The sequence below is a fragment of the Apodemus sylvaticus genome, chromosome 5 (genome assembly GCF_947179515.1).
Source record: "Apodemus sylvaticus chromosome 5, mApoSyl1.1, whole genome shotgun sequence".
Taxonomy (NCBI): domain Eukaryota; kingdom Metazoa; phylum Chordata; class Mammalia; order Rodentia; family Muridae; genus Apodemus; species Apodemus sylvaticus.
Genome location: NC_067476.1, coordinates 31,512,231 through 31,535,687, shown reverse-complemented (window position 1 = coordinate 31,535,687; position 23,457 = coordinate 31,512,231).

Genomic DNA, 23,457 nt, shown 5'->3' with positions numbered 1-23,457 from the left:
AAGAGCCCTATCTGTCATCGGTTATGCAAGCTGACCAAATGCTCGCGATGACAGACAGACAGCTGGTTCTCATTCATATTAAGTTCCTTCCAAAGCAAAGAAGAATGTTAAGGCAATCTGGGCTCCCATTATGTTGACTCCAGTGTAATTGCGTTTGTTATTTCCTGGCGAAGTGGTAAATCAAGCTGTGGCAAGAAGGTGGATATCTCACAGCAGTAATTTCAGAGAACATGAAATAGGATCACGTGTTGTGCTGAACTCTCTTCTGCTTTGAGACAAGTGATGCCCTGTGCAGGCACGGGGCTGGTACTGAGTAGGAAGAAAACGAATTTTACTCCAAAGCTAAGAAAGCCATGCTTTCCTACATATAGATGTAAATGTGTAAGAAACAAAGGAAGGCAATGAACTAACGTATTGTGGGGTCAAAGGCATGGACTAACTGCCTTTGGAAAGGCTCATTTCTCTTCTCTCTCCCTCTCTCTCTCTCCCTCCCCCTCTCCCTCCTCCTGTCTCTCCATCTCTCCCTCTCCCTCCACCTCTCCCTTCCCCTTTCCCTCTCGTTCTTCCTCTCTCTCCCTCTCTCTCTCATTCTTTCTCTCTCTCCCTCTCTCTCCCTCTCCCTCCCCCTCTGTTTCCTTCCCTTCCTCCCTCCCTCCCTCCCTCCTTCCCTCCCTCCCTCCCTCCCTCCCTCCCTCCCTCTCTCTGTTCTTAGCCCAGAGGCTGCAGAAGCAGCTGCCCCCCAACAGTGTGTCTCCTCCTAGCATACCTTGCCCTCCTGACATACAGGCTGCCCATTAATTAATGTCTACAGCCAGGGGTTGCTGACCCTTCTGATTTCGTTACAGTCAGAAACTCTCTGGTGATTACTTTCTCATTCATATAAAGGCCAAGTGCTTTTGGAGTCCTTTTCTAAACCGATTGCCTAAGGGCCCAATAAAAAAAAAGGAATTGAATATTGGTGCTAAATGATCATTCTGTGGTCTAAAATTCTGTGTTCAAAATTCTTCCTGCTTATGATATGACTCCTTGTTAATATCAGAAATAAAGGGCTATCCCTATGCGAGAGAAAAGCTCAAAGGAATTTGACCTTAAAGGGCACGATGACCTTAACACAGATTTAAATACTGAGACTAACAGACTCTAGTAATTTTCCTATAGACAGCAGGGATGCAGCTGCCCCATTGCTCTATACATTTTAAAGAACTGGGGAGTGAGAAACCTGGAATGACCAGGACCTCCCTAGGACACAAATGTGCCTGGAAGACCTAGGAAAAGACCCATGCAGCCCATGTGGTTTCTTAGTAGACACAATAAACACATCTGCAGAGCAGCCACCACCAGTAGTGCTGGGAGAACTGAGCTTGGTTCTAGTTGTCATGAAATGCACCAATCCAATTGAAGATTTCACTTCAGACCTTTTCAAAGAGACCAGGTCCTTATTTGCTCCTTGTAAGATCATGGTTCTACATGTCTAACACAGCCCATGTGGATTAGCTGGAGCCACGGGGTTTTATTCAGAAACCTTGAAATTAGAATTAAAACAAAAAGGAAGAAGACGAAGAGTCTACCAAAACTACAGCTCAGAACTATTCCTCAGAATCCTCCATTTTTGAATCCTCCTCTGCTGCTCTCTGGAAGGACTTCCAGATTGGAAGGATTGTGCACATTTATTTCTGTGCATAAATAAATGTTAGAAACAGGTGATCAGTAAACCAAACTTATCCTTTCTAAGTTCAAATGTAGACTTAGTTTTTTAGTTTCCCTTCTGTTGTTTGTTTTTGTTTCATTACTTCCCAAAATGTTTTTCTTCATGTGTATACACTGCTTTAAAATTGGCTTACAGGGGTCTAGAGAGATGGTCTGAGGGTTAAAGAGCAACCCAGGCTTGATTCCCCGAACACACATGGCTGCTCACAATCTCCTGCATCTCCAGTTCCAGGGTACCTGACTACAACCTCTAGTCCCTGCAGGTAGCACACATGTGTGTGGTACACAGACTTACATGCACACATACAATCCATATGCATAAAATCAAAATAAATTAACTAATTAAAAACCTGGAACAGAGAAACCTTCCTTACTAAGGGACATGAGATTTGGCTTTCTTATTTGGGAGAACGGTTGAAATTCTAGAAGATTTACAAAATAAAATTACTTCTTAAAAAAATAATGTAAACAAAGAGGGATGCATGTATATGTCTCTTTGGTGCAATGCATATTACATTATACATACCTTATACAGCCCAAAATATGGAAACATAAAGTTCCAGGAGAAAAGCAAATCCCCCTCTCAAGCACAAAGTAACCAGGAGTAACTGGTTATCCTGCTCTTTATTGTTTACTTTCCTCTACTTCACATGAAATTGTCACAAGCCTCATTCAGTGCTGGGGGTACCAGAATTCCGTGTGGTAGGACACAGGATCCCAGCCCTGCTTACAACTGACAGTCCTGGGCTCATTTCCAGAACTACCTCCAGGCAGGAGCCCTGGCTTTCAGAGCTTCAGATCTTACAGATGATTTTGCCTTTCATTCCTTACGTGACTTTGAAGAACCCTCTCTTGCCTTTGCTTCTCTCATTGGCTTGGCCCAAAGTATCTTTATATGACTCATGCTCTTTTATTAAATAACAGATGATCAGTTTGTTGCTGGGGTCTTGGAAATTTAAGGTTTTTCTTGTCCTGTTCAACAATTCTGTTTTCAGCCAAAAAATTAGTGTTTTGTGTGTGTGTGTGTTTGTGTGTTTGTGTGTGTGTGTTTGTGTGTGTGTATGTGTATTGGCACCAAGATAGTGTTTCAACCAACAAACTGCTTTTGTTTGTGCCAGCCTTGAGATTTTTAACTTCTAAAATATTAACAATGATTATTGGTTGTTATACATATGGCAATTTAGACAGCTAACAAAATAATAAAATAAAAATTTACTCTCCCCTCTCCAGGACACTGTCTTTCTTTAGGTACATGATTCAGAGAGCCAAACACCTTAGATTTCAGCCTCACATCCCCTTTCAGTGGTGTGATATTTTTTAAAGGTATGAATGAAGTCATATATCAGCTGTATATTGTCTAATTAAGGATGGTGTGACCTTCAGATCACTTTGATTTGAAGGTACACTTTGATTGGGACCAGTAGAGTCCAATGTTTTCTACTTTAAAGGACCCTGAGGGGCACCCAGAAAAACCTATAAGGATATAGAAGAAACAATAGCATATAAAGTTTTAACTTCATTAATCTTGATATTAAAATGTCAATGTTTCGGTGATATTTGAATGTGTCAAAGCATACACAGATAGGGTTCTAACCACTCTGAAGCATAATGCATTGGCATTATTTGTAGTCATAATGTGGCCGACCCAATGAGCTTTCCTTTTCCAGAGCTTTGCATGACTTTAAATAGAAGTTGCGTGCTCCTCTTTCTCCATTTGCCCAGTCAAGGTGGTGTCTCCACAGCTTTCTAGCTCCATGGATTTGTCTATTCCAGATGCCTTATATAAGGACATCATGCAGTATTCATCCTGTTATGTCTGGTTTATTTCACTTAGCATAATGTTATAAGGGTTTATCCATGTTACATGGCATATCAGAATTGCATTTTCATCCTAGAGTGGTAGAATATCCCATTATACATACAAATCACATTTGTTTATCCACTCAGCTGTTGGTGGACCTTTGAGTGGATTCTCTCTTTTGTCTATAGTAAACAATTCTATTATGGACACTGGTATTGATGTATCTGTTTGAATCTCTGCTTTATTACTTTGGATCAATATGTAGAATTGAATTTGCTGGATCAATGATATGATTATTTCTTTTAAAAGCCATTAAACTGGCCCTACCAAGACCATACTATTTCCGGTGGCCATCACTAATGCGTGAGTACTCCAATTTCTCTATATATCGACCGGAACTTATTTTCTGTCTTTACTCATTTTGTAAAATAACCAGCCTAATAGAGGTGAAATAGCTCACCATGGTTTTGATTTTCACTTCCTGATCATTTGCAAAGTTGAGTATTCTGTATTTATTGCTCACGCAGATGTCTTCTATGGAGAGATGTCTATGAAGCCCTTTGGTTATTTTTAAGTTGGGTTGGTTTTCATATTCTCCAATTGACTCTTCATCACTGTATAATTTGCAAATATTTTGTCCCTTTCCATGAGCTGCACTTTCCCTCTGGTGAAGCAGCATCTTTAATGTGAAAATCTTGCTAATTTCATCAAAGTCCTTCTGTCCTTCTTCAACAAAGATAAATAAAATGTACCCACTTTTTTCATTTGTTGTTGTGTACAGGATTTTTTTTTACATAATGATGCTCACCCACTATATGTCTGATTGTTATGTGTGGTGGATATATGTGTGTGTGTGCACACACATGAGAGGTGAATTTTGAGTGTCTAATCAGTTGGACTGCCTTTTTTTTTTTTTTTTTTTTTTTGAGAAAGGCTATCTCCTAGTCTGCAAGCCCAAAAGATTCTCCTGTTTCTGCCTCTCCAGTGCTGGAATTGTCAGGGCATGCTGGCACATCTGTTTCTATTTTTATTTATTTAAAAGTTAACATTGATGCAGGGGATCTGAACTTAGCTTCAAGCTTGTATGGCAAATACTTTACTGACTGAACCATCTCGTTGTCCCATGTTTGTAGCTTTTATAGAAGGTATCTTGGACGAACGGGAAGAATTTCATATAGGGAGTTCACACCAGTGTTTCCATGTGATAGAGCACCCTTGACTCATCATAGGGGGGTTCACACTAGTGTTTCCATGTGATAGAGCACTCTCAGCTTATCATAGGAGGTTCACACCAGTGTTTCCATGCAGTAGAACACCCTCAGTATGCTCCATGTGGAGCAGTTCTGTCACTTTGAGTGGATTTTCTGATCCTTTTATTTATGTTTTCATTTTATTTTTACTTACATAGTTCCTAAAATAAATCTTCACACTTATCAAGCAAATGACTGAGGGAATATCTGGTACAGAACATTCAAAGGCAAAGTAGGACAAATACTATACATGACAGTGGTGATACGAGGATCTGAGAGTCAACCATTTAACTCCAAGCTGTGACTGTCAGCTGCTTCAGGAAGAGCTGACAAGGAGTCAGCACAAATTCACAAACATCAACGCAACTGTTTTAAAATGTGAGTTTAGCTCTGCTGTTAACAACACACAGCAGACTGTCATGCTCGGGTGTCAATAGTCAAGAGACAATACCAAAACTCAAAAGTTGTTTATGTTTGTGACAAATCTTTTAGGGCCGATATATATTATATAATACACAGGTTGCTATTTATAGGCTCACATCTTATAGAAGAATGCATCTTGTAATTTTTTTTCCCCACAGAGGTATTTTTAAAAGTTAAGCATCCTGGTCCCCATAAAGATAAGTAAGTTTGCAAGTGTAGTTTCTCCTCAGCTTTTTTTTAGTAGGAAACTGGCACACAACTGTCAAGAGATTTTTCTTCCCATTAAAAAAAAGTACAAGCAACCTGACTCCAGTCTGTTTGGCATGAATTCCTTGGTGCATCACTGCAAAGGTAGTGGACGCTTAGTCCACTACCTGTTTGTAAGAACTGGGGGTCTCTTATCCCCGGCATTTATGTGCACTCAGAGTAGACAGGCGTGAGTAATCCTTGCCACAGAACATTATAACCCCGTGAGACTAATTTGATGCCAGAAAAATATTGTAGCTGAGTTGAGCTGTGAAAGGCATTCTGGGCCTGAGATATGCCAACAGAAAGGAGAATTTCCTCAGTAGCAAAACTAGCTCATCCATTACCCTGAATCTCAACACCTTTGCGTTGTTCTGAGGCAAGTCAGTTACAGTGCCAGTGAGTGCACTTTCTGAGTCTGGGTTTATTCTGATGTCACTCCATGTGCAGGGCATTTCTGTCTCAGTGCTCAGTTATACATCCATGGAAGCCTAAACTGCGTCAGCGATGATAACAGTATCTAGTGCTTTCTGTTCTCTTACCTTATGTGAGCATGATAGCTTCTATTGTGCATGAATTTTCTTTATCCACACAAGGGTTTGGGTTGGTCTAGCTATGAGACGTAGGGGAGAAGCAGCTTTTAAAGAAAAAACAATAGACAGAGAACCCGGAGGCTTCCAAAATACTTGTCACAGGCCTGCAGGCAGAGTTGCTACCCTTGGTATCTACATAAATAAAAAATAAAAGACAGAAAAAGTTTGGCCACAAGTGATGCATCAAAAGAGGTGATAAGGACCTCCAGGTGATCAGATAAGCTGCCACTTATGACCTTGGTCTACAGCTGAATCACAACCTTTCTGTTTATCCTAAAACAGAAAGGAGAGGAGAAAGCTTAGGCAGGCTCCTCAGAGCTGAGAAATACATCTCACACAGTCATAACCAAGGCAGGTTCTGTTTCCTGTTGAGAAGCAGACTCCTGGTCAGGATTCTAGGATCCCAAAGACAGGAGCATCTTTGATGAATGGTTAGTGGGTTTTTGATAGAGACCAGACTCCAGCACTAGCCTCTCTGTAGCCCCGTGCAGTGCTAACCCTGTGCAGTCAGTCCTTGGCAAGAATCCCTCTTCAATGGCTCTTGGACAGTGACAGCCCAGTCTGCTCTGACCCCACCCCAAGGCATCAGAATCCCACCGTGACATATGTTCCAGCCTGTCCAAACCTTCTGCTATCTGGTGGCATGTCATTTGTGACTTGTTTTTTTTCTTCATTTCTCTTCCCTGTTCCCCATGGCCGTGACTTTAATCCCTCAACATAATTCAGCTTATTACTTTACTGTATCCACTTCACAGTTAACAAATGATCAGGCTTCCTGCATCGCAGAAACAGAGACTGTGTTCAGATAATAGGGCTTCTGTGTTGCATCTCATACACACAGGTTCTGCTTTTGTTCTTTTTACAAAGCGTTCATTAATATTAACACTGTCTTTGTGTAGGCACGTTATTCTCTCCTCTCAAGAAGATATGAAGCCTTTGAGAGGGTTCAGACCTTGGGTCTAAGGAGCTGTTGAGCCTTTGCTCTTTTCTATGGTCTTATCCTTTCTCGAGAAGACAAAACTCAAGCAGAAATTACTCCAAATCAAATCTCCCTTTGGATCTGTTCTATTTATTACTTCATAAAAAGAAAAGAATCTTGCAAGTTCCCTTTGAATAGAAACTGAGTCCCCAAGCAGATATCTGATGTGGATATGCTTCTGAAGGCAGGTTTTTATGTGGGTGGAGACATGGGGGGGTGACAGGCAGTTGGGGGCAATGGGGGAGTACACAGGAAAATCCCAACACATGGAAGGGGAATGAGAGAGAACCAGATGAAGAAACCAAACACGCAGCTTCACGCTTGGCCCTGGTTGTCTGTAACTGTCTGTGTCAGATTCTTAGGGGTGGTGGGGGCAGGAGGAGTGAGGAAGAAAGGAGAAAGGCATTTGTCTTTTAAAATATTGACCATTAAAAACAATGAATTCATGAAATTCTTAGACAAATGGATGGAACTGGAGAATATCATCCCAAGTAAGGTAACCCAATCACAAAAGAGCACACATGGTATGCACTCACTGATAAATGCATATTAGCCCAGAAGCTCGGAATATCCAAGACACAATGCACATAACAAATGGACCCCAAGAAGAAGGAAGGAGAGGCCCCTGGTCCTGAAAAGGCTCAGTGCAGCAGTGTGGGGAATACCAGGACAGGGAAGCAGGAAGGGGTGGATTGGGGAACAGAGGGAGGAAAGAGGGCTTATGGGACTTTCAAGGAGGGGGAATCCAGGAAAGGGGAAATCATTTGAAATGTAAATAAAGAATATATCGAATAAAAAAAATATTGACAAGCAAACCTCAAAAATCAAAAATCAAAACCCAATAAAATCCAGAAAACAAAAAAAGAAAAAAGAAAAAGAAAAGAAAAAAAGAAAACCAAACAAACCAAAAACCAAACAAACCTGACTTACTAGAAGTACTTTGGAGAGGTTTCCTCCCTCCTTCCTTCTCTCCCTCCCTCCCTCTCTCCCTCCTTCCTTCCCTCCCTCCCTCCCTTCTTCTCTCTCTCCCTCTCTCCCTCCCTCCTTCCCTCCCTCCCTCCTTTCTTCCCTCCCTCCTTTCTTCCCTCCCTCCTTCCCTCCCTCCCTTCTTCTCTCCCTCCCTCCCTTCCTTCCCTCCCTCCCTCCTTCTTTCCCTCCTTCCCTCCCTCCCTCCTTTCTTCCCTCCTTCCCTCCCTCCCTTCTTCCCTCCCTCCCTCTCTCCCTCCCTCCTTCTCTCCTTCCCTCGAGGCTTCCTTACATCTTTTCTCTCCCCTGCCCCAGAGATGACCACCATCTTGCCAGGTTGGCCGAGAATTTGTGGCCTTCCTGCCCTAGCCTCCTTGTGCCCAAGGGCAGGGTACAGCAGGTCCAACCACCTCCAGCCTTCCTCAGCTCTTCTGAGTAAAGCTTGCCCTGCCTGGTATCTGTGCTGAAGCATTAACTGAGACTTTACTGTACTGGACAAACAAACACGATGTGCATTGGTGACTGGTGGGCTTGCTCAATGTTACCTCAGCCCTCATGGCAGCTCGGGACACTACAAGAGCAGCATCGTTTCACTTCCAGAAAGAATAATCCTCCTCAATTTAAATTTATTACTTAAAATACTTATTCTCCAGAGTTTTAGGTAAGAAAGACAAATTGTGTTGAAGTGACCACTAGGTATTTGTTTTAGCAAACTGGTGTGATCCAGAGTCATTGTAATGATTTACACTTATTATTTAACGTGTGTTTGTGTGTGTGTGTGTGTGTGTGTGTGTGTGTGTGTGTGAAGTTGTCTGGGCAGGGGCAGTGAGGTTGGATTCTTCGTAGGGCTGGAGTTCTAGGTGACTAGAGTCATCTCAGGTCCTTTTCAGGAAGAGTACATATTTGTGACCATCGAATCATCTATCTAGGCCCAACCCAGACTCATTTTTTCTTTTAATGTCGCATTGCTCCAGTGTGGAGCCATTTTTTTGAGGAGTAGACAGCAGTGCAGTTTCTCACTCAGTTTTTACACTGAGCAAGAACAACTGCTTGGCTGTGTGTGCCTAGGAATTCTTCCTCCTTGAGAACGCTATGTTCTTATTTTATGCAATGTGTCCATATTACTACAAAAGAAAAAGCTACTAAGAGAACCTGGGTGGGAAATGTATGTTAAGTGCTGTCAAAGGCTATTTATTCATTGAGCTAAGTTTCTAGCTAATGTATTGCCAGAGAAGCTTCGGTCCAATGAGAACTTATGGCTATGATTTATTTTTAATGTTTAATTTTATGTAAGTCAACTGGCTAGTCTCAGCTTATGTATTATTTGTTTATTCTATCATTTATTGCCCTGATTAACAAATGTATTAAATCAACTCATTATGAAACACGTGCTAAATTTATTCTGATGAATGTGTAACTGGTAGATTTTATAGTGAGGTGACTTAACCTCTGTGTTTGCATAGCATCTACATTGCCTTGACTGATCTTTTTCCTCCTGCTTCTTCTTCAGTTAGATATGTTGGTTAGAAAGTAAGAGAGAGAGGAGGGGGCTGGAAATTAGCAAAGGAACTTATTAAAGGTACCATGGGAAAGGAACCTGAAAAGAGCGTGCTGGTGAGACTCAAAGTCACTCTTGTGTCAAGAGAACAAATTGCTAATGGTTCTTCCATGGGTTTGAACTCATGATCTAGGTAGTTATCATTTTATTAGACCCAATCAGTGGAGTTCTCTCTAAAGGAACCTGTGCGTGAAACCATATGTTGAGTCTAAATCAATACACACAACATCGTCCTGGCACTTCTATTGTTACCATAACTGAAGGAGTTCTGGAAATAGGTTCTTTATGAGAAACTGAGAATACATCCCATGAAGCAAAATAATTCTTTAAGATTCAGCAGCACAGTTCGGCTCATGTCAAAGTCATAGGGAATGATAATGCTCTATAAAGTTCATGAAATCTCTATCAGTACATTCAAAACAAAGGAGAAATTTCATTATGTCATAATGAAAAATCCCACATTAAAACTATTTCCATCCTTCACTTCAGAAGGGCAGTGTGAGTTGATTTGCCGTCCTAATAACTTATAATCCTGAGTATGTTTGTCACGATACCTAACACGATTAGTGTGAAAGTCTCCTAACCACTTTCTCAGTTTCTGCCTGGTCCATGGCCAACGGCCATGTTACTTTGAGCTTGGGGTGGGGCAGTATATATTAGTGGCAGGATATGACACTGCAAAAAACACTCAGTTCATACCAGGACCACAAAAAAGGAAGAACTGGCCTTTGAACTTCTCACAAAACACACCATCACCCCTCTGTGACACCACCCAGAGGACCAAGCCATTCACACACACACAGGCTTGGTGGGGACTAACTTCTAAATTATAGCACCTGCACACTTGCAATGAAGTCAGAAATGTCATTGAGCTGCTCAAGATGACAGGAATTGTCACAGCAGTGAGGACATAGAGATGACAAAGAGGTTCCCTGTGTGATTTCTACGGAGGCCCTTTTATAATTAGGAAATACAATTGATAAAAGTTGTAGCTAAGCTTCCAGACATAACAAGACTGATGTGTGCATGAACTGACAGAGACTGTGGCAGCCTGAACAGGGCCAAGCCAGATACTATCCCAATGTGAGAGGGAAAGTGGGGCAGTCTCCCATGCCTAACCCAGAAGTTATCCCTAATTGGTAACCGCCGGCAAAAGAGTTTTCTCCTAGCAGACTGTGTAATATTTTCCATGTAAATCTTTAAGCTTATCAGAAAATGTTTATAATTCCACTCTCAATCAACTTAGGAATACTTTTATGCCTACCATCATTACATCTATATAAAATTTTCCATGATAATCTTCAATTCTAACATGTTTAAAATTTTTAACACCTAAAACTTTCCTACAATTTTATCAGAAATATTTTCCATGTAAATCCTCAATTCTATCATAAAATGTTTCTATTTCATATTTCAATTAATTTAGCAATGTTTTACATGTCTACCACTTTTCTCTTTAATTTTCCATGAAAATTGTCAATTTTAATGTGTTTTTCTATGTATCTCCTCTATTTTATCTGAAATATTTTCCACGTAAATCTTTAATTTTATCATAAAGTGCTTTTACTTCCCTTTTCAATAAAAAAGAAAAAACAAAAATATAAAAAAAGTAGGAAGAGTTTTCTCAACAGAGTCTCACCATGTTCACACACTATTCTGAAGGCAATGGCCTACACAAAACCAAGTCAATAGTATTTTTGTCTTGTAATACTTTGGACATATTTTTTTAGCCTTAAAGATCTTTTGCTTATATAATATAGTTTCCAACTTTGTTTCTATGGTGATGATGATGAGTATGTGTGTGTGTGTGTGTGTGTGTGTGTGTGTGTGAATGTGTGCATCATCTCAGTGTCTGTGTGTGTTGTTTGTACTTTCTCTTTGGCTCCTTTCTGCTTCCTGTTTGTACTGTCCTATTCTGGTTTGCTAATTTTATTTTATCTTATTATATTATTGCTGTTGTTGTGAAGCTTGTTTGTATTCTAATGACAGAGAGGAGGGGAACTAAGTGAGTGGGGAACTGGAGAAGATCTGGGAGTAGGTGGTGGAGGGGACCATAGCCGGAATATACTGTATAAAAAAACAAACCTATTTTCAATTTTTTAAAAATGTTAGCTAAGAAATCAGCAAGAATTGACCATTAAAAGCTGATATGAAGGGGTTAGAGAGATGGTAAAGCAGTTAAGAGCCCCTTGTTCCTCTTTTAGAGGGTCTGGGTTTGATTCCCAGTACCCACATGGTGGTTCACGACCATCCATAACTCTAGTTCCAGGGAACGTGGCATCTCTACAAGCACTGGGCATGCGTGCAGTAAGTATATAAACATGCAGGCAAAACACAAATCTGTGTAAAATAAAAGCAGATTGATTTTCTTAAAAGGCTGACACTAATTTCTCAAACCTAGAAACATTCTCTTGTGGACTAGTGTGATAAGTCAGTGGACATGCACGCACACACACTCACATACACACACCAGTAATAATGGAAACAACACAAATCAAATTCTCTTGAAACCACAGCGTTAAACAGTAAGTTGGTGCAGATGTGGTCTGTCTGGTGTGGGGATGAACCCAGGCTCACTTTCCAGCATTGACATATGGAGGAGGACTGGCATACTGTCTCTGCATAAATGATGGAGGGGGGCGGGTACAGTCGCAAAGGCATCTCCTGCTGGAGGATCTATTTGAGGTCTGTCTGAGAAACCAAGGATTGCTGATGCAGACAATGCCAGCCAATTGGGAACTGGTGTTTGGAAGAGACACTTTCTTGGGACCAATGGAGGTGTGGGTGAAGGGTATTAAAGGAGCTTGCAGCAGCAGTGTTCAGATGAGCTTACCTCTTGTTTATCAGCACTGTGAACTTGGGCAAGTATTTTAGATGCTTTGAATCTTAGCTTCCTGGTTTGGAAAATGACTTGCTACATTACAAGTAAAGCACGTAGTACTTGGCAGGCTTAATATTCAAGGACTACCATCTATCTCTCCCTTTTGGTGGAAGGGAAGAGAGACTCCACTGGAGAAAACAAATTTTCCCTTGGCTGTTTCGGCATGCACTGCCAGGTGGAGCTCATTTTGACAGTAGGTACAGAAATGCATCAAGGAATCTGAGCTATGTTTCTTTGTAGAATATTTTTTATTAAAATACACATAATTCCTTCAAGATCGTTGCTGGTTTTACATAGAAAGGCAGTTCCACCCAACCCCGCTTTTCAGGGTTGAATGAACATCTGTCAAACCCTATTTAGCTCTTCCGACAGGTTTTGCCTATAGGTATTTTTTTTCCCTGAGCTGGAGAACAGACTTCAATAGGTTGAAGGTGAACTGTGAGTTTAACCTAGAATTCTTCATCTCTGGGGTCTGATGTAAGCATTTCTTCTGGAGGTAGAGGTTTGGCGATTGAAGAGCAAATCCTTTTGCTTTTCAAAGTTTTCTGGCACTCTGTGGTTTGGAGCATTTATCATAGTAAGTTGCAGGAGCTGGGGCCTACCCCAGCCTTTGGAGATGGGAAGAATGCTGTGCATGTGGTAAGGGGTGAAGGAATGGAGCAACATTGAGCCTTGGGGAACTGGCTCTCTGGAGGTTTCTATTCTCCGGTCCCGGCTGTCTCTCTATTAGTAACAGACGCCTTGTGTTTCTCTGCTCCGGGCATCTGGTTCCATCCCAGCTGCTCTAAGGTCACAGTAGAATACAAAGACAATATCCAGGTGTTTCAGATTCAATAATGCTTGTTAAAATGGAAGTGATAAGAATAATTACATTAGCTTTAATTATGGGCATATTTTGTTTGCAGAAGTTATCAATGTAAATAACAGGAATTACTATATTCAACACAGTGATTTCTAAAGTAATAAACAGTTACGCCATCATTTTCTTGTACTTATTAGGGGCTTTTTGCATACACTTTGAAACTTGTACTGGGTGGTTTTGTGTGTCAACTTGACACAAGCTGGAATTATCACAGAGAAAGGAGCCTCCCTTGAGGAAATGCCTCCATGAGATCCAGTTGTAAGGCATTTTCTCATTTAGTAACCAAGGGTGGGAGGGCACATTGTACGTGGCGCCATCCCTGAGCTGGTAGTCCCGGGTTCTATAAGAGAGCAAGCTGAGCAAGCCAGGGGAAGCAAGCTAGTAAGGAACATCCCTCCATGGCCTCTGCATCAGCTCCTGCTTCCTGACCTGCTTGAGTTCCTGTTTGGCTTCCTTTGGTAATGAACAGTAATGTAGAAGTGTAAGCTGAGTAAACCCTTTCCTCCCCAACTTGCTTCTTAATCATGATATTTGTGCAGAATAGAAACCCTGTTTAAGGATACAGAAAATGTGGTATATATACACAATGGAATACTACTCAGCAATTAAAAACAATGAATTCATGAATTTTTTAGGCAAATGGTTGGAACTGGAAAATATCATCCTAAGCAAGGTAACCCAATCCCAAAAGAATACACATGGAATGCAATCATTGATAAGTGGATATTAATTAGCCCAGAAGCTCTGAATACTGAAGATACAATTAGCATATCAAATGATTCCCATGAAGAAGGAAGAAGAGGGCCCTGATCCTGGAAAGGCTTGATCCAGCATTGTAGGGGAGTACCAGGACAGAGAAAAGGGAGGGGGAAAGACAGGAGAATGGATGGAGAGAAGAAGACTTATGGGACATATGGGGAGGGGGGAACTGGGAAAGGGGAAATCATGTGGAATGTAAACAAAGAATATAGAAAATAAAAAAATATATATACCAAAAAAAAACCCAGTTTAAGACAAAACTCCGAAGTACTTTGATGCATTTGTGTTATTGTTATTGTTGTTGTTGTTGCTTTCTCATTTCACTGAGGAGGAGACTAAAACTCATCAGAGCTCTGTAATTGCCTTTACGTTACCTGACCAGGTAGGTAACAGTACCGGGACTGAGCCTGGCTAATTAAACTCCGACTTCTAAGCCACATGTCTCACACACAGAAATTCATTTACACCTGCATTTCTTAGATCTGATCTAATAACTTGAATGATTAACATTGTTATCAATTGTGAGCAATCATACCTTTCTTAGAAGAATGACATTTTGGAAGTTGGTCTCCCCCAAAGCCCATGTGTCAAAGGCTTGGTCCTTGGGAGGTAACAGAGCTGTAAGGGAGGTTTGTAGGCGTGTCCCCTCCTTTCCTTTTCTATTCCTTGACATGAACGGATTTCCTTGGCCACACTATGTGCTGGCATCGTATATGCTGCCTGGTCATAAGCCCAAAGCACTGACCATGCCTCGAAGGAAAATATCTCAGCCTTGGCTTTCCTTTTGTAAGCAAATTACCCTATGAGTGTTTACTTTTATTCTTGTGAACTTGAAACCCTAATAGTTTCGCCGCAGCCTTCCCAGCCTTCCGATACCCTCTGAGGCAGGTTGTTGGTCTTCGCTCTGCACCTTTCCTTTAGCCTCAGTTGCTGCCAGTCTGGCTTGAGAGCTGTGTCTTCTGATGTTTGTTACTTTCTTTCAAAATAAAAGGAAAACTATGACAGGCCACTCAAAGGACTCATACAATGCAAGAGTTTGCCTTCAAAGTCACAGGAGATGATGAATTGTCAGAACTTAATGTTGCTGGTCACTGACTTGGCAGTCACTTTCAAAGCTGTCACCCGAAGCAAAATAGGCTTTGCTCTATTCTTGTAAATGTGGCGTAGCACTTCTTTTGGCCATGAGGATAAACATCTCTCATCAGCCATTTTCTTTCAACATTTGAGGACTGTAGCCTATTCTATTTATTTGTATAAATCAGGAACTCAGAGAACTGAAAGCCCAAATCTCCTTATTGGCTCAATATTTGGGGCATTTAAGTGAGTCTAGCCTGGCTAATACACAGTGCATTTGCAAATTTGTCTTAAAGTGTTATTCTAGAACAAGACTAATAAAAGATGAAAAGAGTGTATATGACTCTTGCTTCAATTGTATAAATGAAATCAATTTATTCATTTAAAAATACTGTGCTCACTTACTAGGTCACAGGCACTATGCCTGAGAGATCCTCCTCATGTGGCACTGTACAGCAACTTACCACACAGCAGTGGAAGGATCCTAACAATGTCTTACAGCACTACACAAGTCTCAACAGGCTTTCTTCTAAAACTTGAAAAATAAAAACCAATTTAATTTGATCTGAGGATGCAATTTACCATGGATGTTTTCAAAGAGAAGAATGAAAAATATGAGGGAAAGAAATATATTTCCCTTTCTTCTGACCAAGGCTGGAACTCCAAAACAAAAGAGATTATGAAGATAAAAGCATCTACATTTGTACAAGAGGAGCTCTGTAGGACCTTGGAAATGTCCTGTAGTGCCTTGGAAATGGCCCAAAGAACAGGTAAACTGACTTTTTTGTTTTTGTTTTTGTTATTCTTTTATTTCGTTTCCATTAAGTTTGAAGGTGCGGGGAATCACAGAGAAATCTGATTGGAGGAGGTGGGGAGGGCGCAATGGTAAGAGGCAGACGACCTGAGTGAGGACTGCGCTGTACTGTGTAGAGCACTCTGCTGTGGAGCACTTGATGAGCCACCCCCACCCCCCCCACCCCCCCCACCCCCCGTGCCACACACACACACACACACACACACACACACACACACACACACTCTGCTTCAGCCAAAGCACTGAAGGAAACAAAACCCAACAGTAAGAATCTTCCGGCTGTTCCTAAGCTGTTAAGGCAAGACCGTTTGTCTCCTCTAGTAGTGGGCACCTCTAAAAGGAAAGTTTTATGCCCTGCTTCAGAGGAAGTGGGGAGCATGCTCATGACCTGAGTCAGGGAGAAGGGCAGGGAGAAAAAAACAAAGACCTTGCTTGTATTTTCTCCTTAAGGCTAAGGTGACATGCTTTGGGGCACTGTGTCCTGTTGCCCTTAAAACAATCAAATCTTAAAAATATGAGCTGGGTGGGGTGGCACATGCCAGTATTTTTAGCTCTCATGAGGGTGAGGCAGGGAATTGTCTCTGGCTCAAAGTCACCTAGAGCTACATTAATGAGAATTCTGCTGGCAGAGGTTACATGGTAAACCTCACCAAAACAAACAAACAAAATCCAAAAAACACAAAACAGAAAAAAAAAAAAAAACCAAAAAGCTGATACCAATGCTGATTTCAGCTGGTGGTTTAACCAGGAACACTGCAGAGCAGTGAGCTTATTGTTATTTGTGGAAACCAAATAAAGCCTTGTCACCCCATCGGCGTCTACTTGGGTAAGCCATTGGTGATGATGCTTCTGGAACATTTCACCTGGAAATGCAGCAGGTTCCCGGTGTCCATGGGAAGACCAAAACTGGAAAACTGGACATCTTCTCGGAGAGCCCTTGAGCAGAAATGAAGGGCAACAGAGCAGATGAAAAAAACCTGAGACTGGGGAATCCTGCATGCCACATGTGAACTCTAGCAGTGAACTCCAGAGTGCCTTACCATAACTGAGTGTCCCTTATGGAGACCCAGCCTCCCTTACAAGAGAGCAAGAAAGTAAAATGCTTTAATCTGAAATTGTGTCCTTCCCCCAGCTTTGAATCGGCTAATCAGAATTTAATGGTTTGCTACAGTTGCTCTTTTGATGATCTGGGTGGAGTCTTCTGACCTAGGTGGAAGTCTCCTGCCTTGTACCAGCAATTTCCTGCAGAAGCAGACTGCCTGCTGTGTTTGTTTTGCAACAGAATCTGGCTGAAACAAAGCAACAGAACACAGCGGAAACAAAGGATGGGTCTTTGGGATTTTCCCCTATATATACACACAGTGCTAAATATTAAACTTTGAGACTTGATCAGAACCTTGGTCTTGGCTCCATATTTCTCTGCCTGTCCTATTTCATGCCCAGACCCCACTCCCAGGTGTGCCTGGTTCTCCATGGCCACTGGATGGCTACATGAAATACTAATGTTTAGAATTTTCTGAGATTTTCCAAATGTTTTCCTTCATCATTTCCTTAAGCAATCCCTTTTCTTTCATATTTAACAAATATTACCTGGAAAGGTTGTCTGTAGGCACCTCCACGTGAATGGCTTTGTGAAACAGCTGCAGCGAGAAAGCCGCAGGCTAGTCAGAGTAGCTACCTGCATTTGCCAGTATTTGCATGAGGAGAGTCCGTGTTTGTAACTCAAAGGGTCTTTGCTGTCACTGCAAGCAGTGGTCACAGATTCTTACTTTAATATCTTATTGATATGCTACTTGGTCTTTTCTCTCCTGCCCACCCTCATCTTTCCTTTTAATCAGTTTCAGTCCCTGTGAGATGTCTTGGATGTTCTGGGGGCAGGGTGGCTCCTGCCTTTACAGTAGAACTCAGAAGGTAGAAGCAGGTGGTTCTCTCTGAGTTCTAGGTTAGCCTCATCTACATAGATAGTTGGAGGTCAGTCAGGGTTACTTAATAAGCATCTCAAACCAAAACAAGAACAAGAAAAAGAAAACTGTCAAATGCAACAAGTCAGGTTTTGAAGATCAGAGTGGCATTTATTTGTAATCTATGAGCACACCACCTATCCTATGAATCAGGCACGACTTTCCTTGGGGGTGCAGTCTGGATCGTCGTATTAAGTAGTCTGAGGAGGAGCAAGCAAACAGCATAAGCACAAGTTTGGTGAGATCAGGATAGTTCTGGTTATTTTCCTCTTCTGAATTAGAGCAGAGGGCACATCCTGACTGGGCAGCTTAGATAGAGATGGCCACTTTAGAACAGTTGCTATAATGAGAATTATTTTAAACCTGTCTCTCTCCCTCTCTTGTTTTCTTCCTGTCTCTCCCACTTTCTCCTGATCTGTTCTGGGAAGTACTATCTTTTCTCTTTCTCTGTTCCTCAGAAAGTCAAATAATCCACATAAACAGTGAACTGCTTAGATGTTCACTGGGTGGCTCAACACACTATGGGCTCCACTTTGCATAAGTATGTTGATGCCTGATGTAGTGGCTCAGCCCAAAGCAGTGGCTTCTCATGTAATCAAGCTAAATTCACTAGAAATCATGAATATCATGACTCTTGCTTTTTCATTTCCTATCCTTTCTTAAAAAAATAAGATTTATGTGTGTATGCTTCCCTTTCTGTAGTGTGTGTGTGTGTGTGTTTGCGTGTAAATGGTGTTCAGGTGCAGGTGGAAGCCAGAAGAGGGTGCTGGACTCCATGGAGACAACCGAAACAGGTGCTGGTATTTACACTCCAGTCCTCTTCAGGAGCCGCACTCTGACCCATCATAGTTCTAGTTCAGCATAAAAGTTGAAAGTATGATACTTTTGAAAGAATATATTTTCATATATTCATATGAAGTATTTTGGTAATATTCACCATTATTCACGTCCCTACCTCTGTTTAGAATCACCTCTTCCTTGGCTAAAACCACACATGATCTGTTTAAAGTGATCAGCTTGAGTGGACTGTTGTGACAAGGTGACTCAGATCAGTGTCAGCTTCCCACACTGTACCACAGAGTCCTATAGCACGGAGAGCGAAGAGGCTCAGCAGAGACGGAATTACAGGGACTCTGACGCTTAACACCGATGACCACATATCTTCTTAAATGATAATCACATGCCCTCCAAGACCTCTTCCCTCCTGTCCATGTCTCCTTGCATGGCTACTTGGTAGTTACTGCCTCTGCGCTTTTCAGTGTCACTATCAGCATAATAATGGCTTTTCTGTCATAGGGTTTAGCAAATTAGAGGCTCTGAGTAAAGCTGATTAAAACGAAGAGTATTATTAAAGATTAGGCCAACCTGTTTCTACAGCGATCTTAGATTTATGAAGGTAGAACCATATGTTAGTTGCTAGGTATTTGTCCCTTTAAAATTCATGATAAACCACGGCTTCCAAAATAAAATCAGAGACTATATGGTGCAGTGGAGTTCTCTTTATTTTTGTGAAATTCTGATTCTATGTAGCTACCACTGACAGGCCATAGATTGGGGCCCATGTGGAAGAAATGCATGCTCTAAACAGTTCATGAAGCATTGTTGGTGGCCTGTGTGCTGAAGGCTTTCTATGGAGATCTCTGGCCCGGTGGGGTGCACGGTTTGTGCAAAGGGGAGAGAGTGCAAGCAGTCCATCCCCCTGCAGTTGGCTCTGCCTCTGTCTCTCCCATGCCCTCTCAGTTGCTCCACATGGGCCTAAACCAAGTCAGGCTGGGCTGGGCTGGGTAGAAGAAAGGCCAACTAGCCAGGGAGCATACCTCTTCCCAAAAGTTACAGCACTTATGACAGAAGGTGTTGGACAACAGAGTAGTTCTCGCACACGTTTATTCTTTCCAGATAGGATTCTTAGATACAGTTTTGGAAGTGGGTCAGGATCTGACAACAGGTACTTCTCATTGGCTTGGTCTGAGAGTGTGGGGAAACCTTATTTGCATGTGGGAGGACTTGGTGCTGCTCCTATGTGACTGATGGCCACAGACCTCCCTGCAGAGGTTGTGGCAGGCTGTTGCTAGGTAACTGGAGCCAGGGCTCCAAGGGGCATGGCCAAACACCTGACATCTCTTGCTGGCAACAGTCACCTGCTGGGTCTCTGGGGTTTTAAGCCTGAGATAGACCAGGGACCAGCTCACCACCCCACACATTGTGATTGCTGGTGTCTCAGGTAATGCACCAGGCATAGGTATGTTCATGGTCAGGGCATAGATACACATTTATGATTTATGGGACAATATTTAGCTTTCCTATAGAGAGGAGGAAATGATAGGCATTTGAACAGAAAAACAAATAAACAAAATGTGTCAAATGGCACCTCATGTTTTATTGTCAGCTGAGCAAATTTGAGAAATGTAGTTTGAGAAAAAGTGTGTTCCAGTGGGTAGTGCCATAAATATCACAAGAAAAATCTGTGTGGAAACACTGCCAACTGACCATGATAATGAGTCTACAATTACAAGACTCAGGAGGGTGAGACAAAGGCTTTCATCTATTCCTGTTCTGGGATAAAAAACTCCTGACTCCCGCAAAAGCGCTACACATTCCCAGATATGGCGTGACAAAGAAGTGAAGCCTCAGGTCTCGGGCCTTGGTCCTGTCTGTTTTACAGGTCCGCAGAGGGGACCTCTGATGCTTGCTCCAATGAAGTATATCTCTTCAGAAAAATCTCATGGCTGATGTCAACTCTAAATGCTAGATAGAAGAGGAAGCAGTAAAGACACAAATCAATCTGTCTGGATTCCTGGAAGAACAATCTAGGCAGTTCTGATCTGAGGGGCTAAGGGCTTGGAGAAAGGAAGAGCTCCTGTTAGGCCTGAATTCCCTGCTGCTCTGACTCCAGAGGCTGGAAAGAAACCAACCCTAGGACATTGGTCTAACTTACTGAAGGCCATTTTTGTTGGTGAGGGAAGGCAGCATAAGATTGAGCCATTGCTCCATGTATAGGACATTTGAGGTATTAGGTGAAGTTTATGCTGTATATATACTGGGTGAGAACACCCCACCGATGATGGTTAGCGAGAGGCTGAAGTTACTAAGCTGGTGGTATCTTACAAGCTGATAGAATGGGGGAAAGTCTATTTTCAGCTTTTCGTCATAGGTATCCTATACAATCATTTGAAATATTTGTAAAGAAGGCAAAGAAGAAAAGGAAGGAACATCTCCTGGTTCCTTTTATGACTCTCCTGCAACCTTGAAATTGAAAGCCAAGAGGATCATTAGAGAAAGTAAAAAGTTAAATCTAATTTTCTACAGAAGATCACATTTAAAAATATAAAATAAGCTATTGGCAAACCAAATGAGATCATTTTAGGAATACTTGATTTAATAGTAAAATAATATATCAAAGTAAAGTGATATAAGGGAATACCATATATTAGTGGATTCTGAAAATTATTTATATAAGGTGCTTGTGCTCAACATATTTGGATTTCAAATAGAAAAAATTCTTTATAGCATTGATGGACATTTATAAATAGCTAATCACGTAAAGAGAAAGCACTAAACAACATTTCCTCTAAAGTAAAAAATAAGACAACAATATTTGGTACTTTTTCTTTTGTATATTATTTAGGGCTTGCTAGTATATTGAATCAAAGAAGCAAAAGAAGAGAGTTATAAAATATAGGAAGTTTTAAAAATGTTACCAGTTGAAGTTAATGTGATAATGTGATAATGCTCACAGGAAACCCAAAGGAATTTACACACACACATACACACACACATACACACACACACACACACACACCCCTCAGCTTGATAGGTAAACTAGTAAAGCCAGTAAATAAAAGATGAATATACAACACTCTACCTTTCTACATAATAACAACATGCATATGGACAAGTATATATTTATAAAGAAAGATTGTTTATAATGACATTAAAACCAATATATGCTCAAGAGTAAATCTTCCCAAGATTGAACAACTACAAACAGAAAACTACATTTTTGAGCAAAATACTGAAAAAGAAACAACTCTCCATCCATCTAGTCACTTGCGGTTTTGCTGGGGGTAAGTTACCTATGTTTAAGTGAATAACACCCTCATGCTTATGCGGGTAAACTAGTAAAATGCACTTCCTTCTCCAAAAGATGTAAAAGTGGGAGGAAGGCTTGTGGAGAAGAAAGGGTTCACTGGGAAGTTGCTGAGACAGGATAATAAGGAAATGGGTAGAAGTGTGTGTGTGTGTGTGTGTGTGTGTGTGTGTGTGTGCAATTATGAAAGAATAAATAGAAGTTTAAAAGCCAGGATAAAGAAATGTCTCAGAAGTTAAGAGCACTTGTTGCTCTCTCAAAGAGCCCAGATTTGGTTCCCATCAAGCTCACATAGATGCTCGCAAGATCTGTAATTCCAGTTCCAGGACATGAAGCATGTCACATATACATATATGCAGGCAGAACACCTGTACACAGAGAATTTTAAAACATGATGAATAAATTTAAAAAAAAATTGAAAGAGCCCTACATAAAGTAATATAGGATAATGTATGACCCTACTTATATAAAGGCCAACAAGAAATGGGAGTCTGTGGCCATGGGAATATTGATTATCTGCCTTTAGGAGACTAACGGTTGAGGAAGGTAGAGGGGGGCAGGAAGAGTCCTCTAGGGTGTAGGCTATAATCTTTATCTTAGTCTAGCTACACTCACTCCTTCTTCTTTGCCTGCTTGCCTTATGGTACTGTGTAGATCCTTGGACTTCCATCCACAGCTGCTGCTGACAATTGTTGGAGAGTTGGACTACAGACTGTGAGTCATCAAAAAATTCCCTATGAAGAGACATTCTGTGACTCTAGGGAACCCTGACTAATACAGTACATAAATGACCAGACCAGAGATGTAGAAAGAGTAGTTATTACTTGGGAAACAGGGTGTGATTCCAGTTTTCCTCTTGATAATAGCCTTTCAAATGATAAGCTACTTATTTTGCTTGGGGTTAAAAAAGTGAATTATCTGCAACTCGTTCCACAGGCGGTGGCTGTAAACATAAGTCAAGATTAGCTATTAGTTTGCTTCTCTGTGAGTTTTCAGCAGTTCTGGATGGGTTGGGGCAGAGCAGGGAGGGCTCTACTTGGGTATGGAAGTGGTTGTGGCCTGCAGGGACCCAAATGCACTAATTTTGGATATGGGTTATTAAAAGAAGTTTGGTTGAGTTTGGTACTTTTTCTGTCAGTATCTATCTTTCTGTCTGTCTGTCTGTCTGTCTCTCTCTGTCTCTACCTCTGTCTCTGTCTGTCTCTCTGCCTCTCTTTCAGTATCTCTCTTTCTTTGTGTATGCATAATTGTGTGTCACTCATTTTAGATAATAAGTGGATAAGTGAAAATTACATTGTATTTGTTTTTAGTCGTTTTTTCTTTCCTTCCTTTTTTTCTTTTCTTTTGTTTTCTTTTCTTTTCTTTCTTTCTCTTTCTCCTGCTCCTCCTTGCCCTCCATACCTCTTTCCTTTTCTTCCTTCATTCCTTTCAAAAATATCTTCAGCTAGTAAACAACTCTAACCCAGATCAAATTTTTGAAATAATGTGATCAAAGG